Raw genomic sequence first — 6,955 nt, forward strand, 5'->3', positions numbered from 1 at the left:
CATTAAAGAGTATCAGTCCAAGCACCGAGCCCTGCGGGACCCCACTGCCCACACTCTTCCAGGTCGAAACCGACCCATCCACCACGATTCTCTGGGTGCGACCCTCCAGCCAATTCTCCACCCACCGGACTGTGCAGTAATCCAAGTCACAGCCCCTTAACTTGTTCACCAGTATGGGGTGGGATACCGTATCAAAGGCCTTCCTGAAGTCCAAGTATACGACATCCACCCCTCTTCCTGCGTCGAGGCGTTTTGTGACCTGGTCATAAAAAGAGACTAGATTGGTCAGGCACGATCTACCTGCCACGAACCCGTGCTGGTTTCCCCTCAGCATAATTTGTCCTGCCGGGCTCTCACAAATGTGAGCCTTGATGATTTTCTCAAAGATTTTGCCAAGGATGGAGGTGAGACTGACTGGCCTATAGTAACCCGGGTCCTCCTTCCTCCCCTTCTTGAAAATGGGAACCACATTGGCCCTTTTCCAGTCCTCCGGGACTTGACCCGTGCGCCACGAGCATTCAAATATTCCCGCCAGTGGCTCTGCAATGATGTTGGCCAGTGCCTTCAGTACCCTCGGATGGAGCTCATCCGGGCCTGCCGACTTAAAGGCATCCAGTTCCTCCAAGTGACCCTGCACCACCGCAGGGTCCACGCATGGAAGTCTGGTGCCTTGCTGCTGCCTCCCTACACTCCCCGTGAGAGACTTGTCATGCCTCTCGCTTAGGAACACTGAGGCGAAGAACTCGTTGAGGAGTTCAGCCTTGTCCCCTCTGTCCGTCACCAATTGTTTCTGCCCATTTAGCAGGGGTCCTATTCCTCCCTGGGCCTTCCTTTTACTCCCTATATATCTAAAAAACAATTTCTTATTGTCTTTTACTTGGGTTGCCATCCTCAGCTCCATGGTAGCTTTGGCCTGTCTAACTGCCTCCCTACAAGCACGAGCAGAAGAGGTATATTCCTCTTTGGTGATCTCTCCCTGTTTCCACTTTTTATGTGCTCCCCTTTTGGCCCTTAGTCTGCCCTGGATTTCTCTGGTCAGCCAGGGAAGCCTCCTGGCCCCTTTCCCTCTTTTACCTCGCACGGGGATCGTCTCGCTTTGTGCTCGAAGGATAGCTTCCTTAAGGCACAGCCACCCTTCTTGGGCTCCCATCATTTCAAAACTACTACTCTGCAGTGCATCCTTCACTAATCGCCTGAGTTCGCTGAAATCAGCTTTCCTAAAGTCCAGCACGTTCACCCTACTGGTTACCTTACCCACTCGACGCCTTATGTTGAATTGTACTTTTAGGTGATCACTGTCCCCCAGATGGCTACCGATCTATAGGTCCCCTACTATGTCATCCCCCATTGCCAATACCAGATTCAGTAAGGCATTCCCCCTAGTGGGACCATGTACCTCCTGCGTCAGGTGGAGGTCCTGTACACAGGTTAGAAACCTGCGTGAGCGGTGGGACTTTGCTGTCTGTGTCTCCCAGCAGATGTCCGGGTAGTTTAGGTCCCCCATGACCACCGCCTCTTTAGCTTTTATGGTCTCTGAGAGTTGCCTCAGGAGCCCCAAATCTATTTCTTCCCCTTGATGTGGGGGTCTGTAGCAGACCCCTACCACCAAATCCTTTTCTCCTTGCCCCCCATGTAGCCTAACCCACAGTCCTTCTACTTCCTCATCCTTTGATTCTGTCTTGATGAGGGTTGATGTATATTGCTCCTTAACATAGAGTGCAACCCCTCCCCCCCTTTTCCCCACTCTGTCCTTTCTGTACAATCTATAGCCCTCAATATGTACCGCCCAGTCGTGGGATGGATCCCACCAGGTTTCCGTCAGCCCCACTAAGTCGTAGTCGTTTAGTGCAACCAGGAGCGCTAGTTCGTCCTGCTTGTTCCCCATGCTCCTAGCATTAGTATATAGGCACTTGAGCCCTGTGACTGGTGCTTTTGCTACCCCCTCGCTCCAAGTCCTAAAGGGCTTTTTGTCTCTAACCTTCCCGTTCCTTACCTGTGCCGTATTGCTGTCCACCCCCTGTCTTTCACGTTCCCAAAGCTCTCTTTCTTCAGGCTGGGCTGTCCTTGTGGGTGCCACCTGGTTTGGTGGTCCACAGCCTCCCCCACCCTCATCTTCCCCTCCCCCTGACGAGCCTAGTTTAAAGCCCGCCGGAGGAGATCCGCCAACCTGGAAGAAAACACACGCTTACCTTTGGGGGACAGGTGAAGCCCATCCCAGCTGAGCATGTCCCTCGTTGTAATGTGTGGGTCATTGTCCAGGAAGCCGAAGCCTGCCTCGAGACACCACTGCCGAAGCCGCCAGTTGGTCTCTCGGATGCAGTTCTCATGCCGTCTTCCGCGTCCGTTCACTGGTAGGATGGAAGAGAATACCACCTGTGCACCAAATTCCCTCAGCACGCCGCCCAGAGCCTGGTAGTCCACCATCAGGTGATCGGGGGTTCTCCTGGCCGCATCATTAGTACCCACATGGACAAGGACCATGGGGTAGTAATCGGTGGGCTTGATCCTGGCCTGGATTACCTCCGTCACATTCTGAATCTTAGCTCCAGGCAGGCAGTAGACCTCTCGTGCTGAAGGGTCCTGGCGACAAATGGGCCCTTCCGTACCTCTCAGGATGGAATCGCCTATGACGAGCACGCGTCTCCTCCTCTTCTGGGTCCTCTCGGATCTCTTGATCTGTTTGGAGTGTGAAGAATGTGGCATTTCTTCCTGCCCAAGGGTTTCCTCCTCCCTTTCCATCTCCTGCAGAGTCGCCAAGGCCTCGTACCTGTTCTCCAGTCGGACTGGAGAAGCTTGTACCTGCTCGCTGCGAGCCGCTCCGGTCCTGGCTGTGACCGTCTGCCACTCTGCTGTGGAGGTCCTTCCCTGGGCTGCTTCTTCCTTGGGTGCCTGGTCCTGCAGGGAAAGGAAATAACTGTCAATTTCCTCCTCCGCCTCCCTGATCCCCCTCAGCCTGCTAACCTCCTCCCGGAGCTCCCTCACCTGTGCCTCCACAGCCCTAAGCCGGGCACCTGCCGGACAGGTGTGGGGGCTCCCAATCTCTGCGCCCCCCGGCCCTGCTGGGGATCCCCCGCAGGCCAGGAGGTAGGGGGACATCAGCTCCCCCATGGGCTCGATCTGGGTGGAGGCCTCAGACCAGCCCCGGTTAGCCTTGTCCCCCTGGGCAGAGGCCCTAGCAGCACTCCTCGTATACATCCTTCTAAGCTGCTATTTGTAGACATGTGTGGTGTCTACGTCCTACCCGTACAGGAGTCCCACTCCTGGCCCTCCCAGCCCGCCCGCCGGCGCGAACGCCTGCGCAAACGCCGGCGCGCTCTTACAGACATCTGCTGGGAAGAGCAGTCAGCCAAGTCTGATCGCTCACGTCGGTTCTTAGCCAGAGTGCAGGACCTCCATCTAACCCAGGAGGTGCACAGCCCCACCAGGGGAGACGCCTTGTTGGACCTGGTGCTGGCCATGAGTGATGACCTGGTGAGGGGGCTGCGGGTGATGGGCCACCTGGGAGACAGTGATCATCGCTTGCTGGAATTCACCATCCAGCGTAAGGTGGCAAAGGGCTGCAGCAAGGCAACAGCCCTAGACTTTAGGAGGGCTGACTTCAACAAGCTAAGGAGGATCGTTGGGGAAGCGCTGAGGACCCAGAGGGGAAGGGAACCAGATGTCGAAGGTGAGTGGTTGCTCCTTAAGGAGACGATCCTCCATGCCCAAAGGGTGGTAATCCCAACAAGGGTCAAAGGGAGCAGGAGGGCACATAAACCCCCATGGCTCACTAGGAGCATCCGGGAATGTCTCCTTGCTAAAAGGGAGGCATACACCCAATGGAGGGATGGGGTCATCACCAAGAAGGACTATGTTACAGTCGCCCGAGGATGTAGGGGGGCAGTCAGGAAGGCCAAGGCAGAGATGGAGATAGGACTAGCTTCCCGGATTAAGGACAATAAGAAGTCCTTCTTCAAATACATAGGGGGTAAAAAGAGGGTCCCGGGTAATGTGGGGCCCCTGCAGGACACGATGGGCAACTTAGTCGTCACGCCAGATGACAAAGCTAACATATTTAATGATTTCTTTGCCTCTGTCTTCCTAAGTAGGGACCAGTTCAGCCACCTCCCTGCTGGGCCCCCCTCGGGCCCCGGGAGAGACACGCCTGGGCCAGGGGTTAGCGAGGAGTTAGTTAGGGTACTTCTGGAGAGGCTGGACGTGTTCAAGTCTGCTGGTCCGGACGATCTTCACCCTAGGGTTCTACAGGAACTGGCCGAGGTCATTGCGGGACCCCTGGCGCAGCTCTATGAGCACTCGTGGTGCTCTGGCGAGGTGCCGGAGGACTGGAAGAGGGCCAATGTGGTCCCTATCTTCAAAAAGGGAAAAAAAGAGGACCCGGGAAATTACAGGCCAGTTAGTCTTACCTCAATCCCGGGTAAGCTCTTTGAAAAAATTATCCTGGCACACATCCAGGAGGGCCTTGCGGGGGAATGCATGCTCAGGGGCAACCAACATGGGTTCATCAGTGGCAGGTCTTGTCAGACCAACCTGGTGGCCTTTTACGATCAGGTCACCAAATCATTAGACGCAGGGGTTGCTGTGGATGTAGTCTTTCTGGACTTCCGGAAGGCTTTCAACACTGTCTCTCACCCTGTCCTCATCAAAAAGCTGGGAGACTGTGGTGTCGATGCCCACACGGTCAAATGGGTCGCCAACTGGTTGGAGGGCCGCACCCAGAGGGTGGTAGTGGATGGGTTCTTCTCGACCTGGAAGGACGTGGGCAGTGGGGTTCCGCAGGGCTCGGTCCTCGGGCCCGCACTGTTCAACATCTTCATCAGTGACTTGGATGAGGGGGTAGAAAGCACCCTGTTCAAGTTTGCTGATGACACTAAGATGTGGGGGGATGTGGGTGCACTAGAAGGGTGCAATAGGCTACAAGCTGACCTTGACAGGTTGCAACGGTGGGCGGATGAGAATAGGATGGGGTTTAACACTGATAAGTGCAAGGTGTTGCACATGGGGAGGAAGAACCGGCACCACACTTACAGGTTGGGGATCTCCCCTCTTGCCAGCACGGAGACGGAAAAGGATCTTGGAGTCGTCATTGACTCCACGATGAACATGGGCCGGCAGTGTGGGGAGGCAGTCAAGAAGGCCAACCGTACCCTGTCATGCATCCACAGATGCATCTCGAGCAGGTCCAGGGAGGTGATCCTCCCCCTCTATGCGGCACTGGTCAGGCCGCAGCTGGAGTACTGCGTCCAGTTCTGGGCGCGACACTTCAAGAGGGACGTGGACGATATGGAGAGAGTCCAGAGGAGGGCCACTCGTATGATCAGGGGTCAGCAGGGCAGGCCTTATGAGGAGAGGCTACGGGACCTGAACCTGTTTAGCCTCCACAAGAGAAGGTTAAGGGGGGACCTTGTGGCCTGCTACAAACTGGTCAGGGGGGATCAGCAGGTATTGGGGGAGTCCCTGTTCCCCTGTGCGCTGCCAGGAGTGACCAGGAATAACGGTCACAAGCTGGCGGAGGATAAGTTTAGATTAGATATTAAGAGGCGCTACTTCACAGTCAGGGCGGCTAGGGCCTGGAACCAGCTTCCAGGGGAAGTGGTGCAGGCTCCTAGCCTGGGGATTTTTAAAAGGAAGTTAGATGAGCACCTTGCCGGGGTCATCTGACCCCGGTGCTCTTTCCTGCCAAGGCAGGGGGTCGGACTAGATGATCTACCTAGGTCCCTTCCGACTCTAGCTACTGTGAAACTATGAAACTATGTGTAATGTGCTTTCTTTCCTCACAAAGCAATGGACTTACTTGGTAGTCCTCTTACTTCCAATTTATTTATAGAACCTTTTCTTGTTTTCTTTTGTGTTCTTGACTGAATGAATCTTGTTCTGTTCATTAGCCTTTTCCTTTTAGTCCCATATTTACAATGCAACTGTAAAATTTCAGGCCTACTTGATATATGCTATGTCTTGCCTTCACAGCACAAAAGTACCACCTCAAATGCTGTTTTTCTTCTTGCATGCCATTATAACATGTCAATAATGGCTCATTTCCTAGAGCAAAAGGCATGTTGTTAACAAAAAACGGGAATGAAGTGAACAGGAAACAGGAACAGGAGATGATCTACCATCCAGCATCAGTATTGACTGGAGGGGAAGCTTTTCAATCTTGGGTGCTTCCAGGCAAAAATGAAACTCACTACCAAGGACATCCATGACCTTCAGTTTGCGGATCTTTGCTGTGTGATGGCTCACTCTGCATAGGATGTGCAGGCAACCTTAGATCTCTTCAACATTTTGTATAAGAGACTTGGCCTGTCTTTGAATGTCACCAGGATAAAGGTTCTCTACCAACCCTCCCCAGGCCAGCTGAACATCCTTTGTGCTATATACATAGACAGGGAGGTGCTGGAGTACGTGGAGCGCTTTCCGTATATCGGCAGCCACCTATCTCAATGGGCTACCATCAGTGAAGAAGTCCAGCACCAGGTCAACTGTGTCAGTGCCACCTTCTTCAAGCTGCAACAATGTGTCTCTGAAAATAGAGACCTTCAGAAGTTGACGATGATCCTGGTTTACAAGGCTGTCATGCTGTCCACCCTCCTCTACTGCAGTGAAACCTGGACCATCTACCAATGCCACATTAAGACCCTTGAAAGCTTTCCCCAGCAATGCTTGTATCAAATCCTGGGAATCAAATGGGAGGACCACCAGACCAGCATGAGCGTCTTCCATGAAGCTGCATCCACCAGCATCAAAGCCTTGCTCTTGAGAAATCAACTCTGATGGATGGGACACTGCATCCGGATGTCCAAGAACCACCTCCCCCATCAGATTCTCTTATCCCAGGCGGCCAAAGAAAACAGTACAAAGACACACTCAAGGTTGCCCTCAAGCATGGAGGCATCAACACTCCATGCTTGGACAAACACCTGGCTGGGGTCATCTGTCTTTCCTGCCCAGGGCAGGGGGT

The 6,955-nt window shown here is 53.9% G+C and overlaps 1 long non-coding RNA gene across 1 annotated transcript; it reads right to left on the minus strand.

Annotated features, from left to right (window-relative positions):
• Positions 1-2,198: 2,198 nt before the first annotated feature.
• Positions 2,199-2,965, minus strand: LOC149875329 (uncharacterized). The gene is made up of 3 exons (XR_016440021.1): positions 2,768-2,965; positions 2,607-2,676; positions 2,199-2,348 (listed from the first exon to the last, which is right to left on the minus strand). It is a non-coding gene; the product is annotated as an uncharacterized LOC149875329 (long non-coding RNA).
• Between the last annotated feature and the right edge of the window lie 3,990 nt (positions 2,966-6,955).

This window comes from Crocodylus siamensis, chromosome 1 (assembly GCF_052110815.1).
Source record: "Crocodylus siamensis isolate JL-2025a chromosome 1, ASM5211081v1, whole genome shotgun sequence".
Lineage (NCBI taxonomy): Eukaryota > Metazoa > Chordata > Crocodylia > Crocodylidae > Crocodylus > Crocodylus siamensis.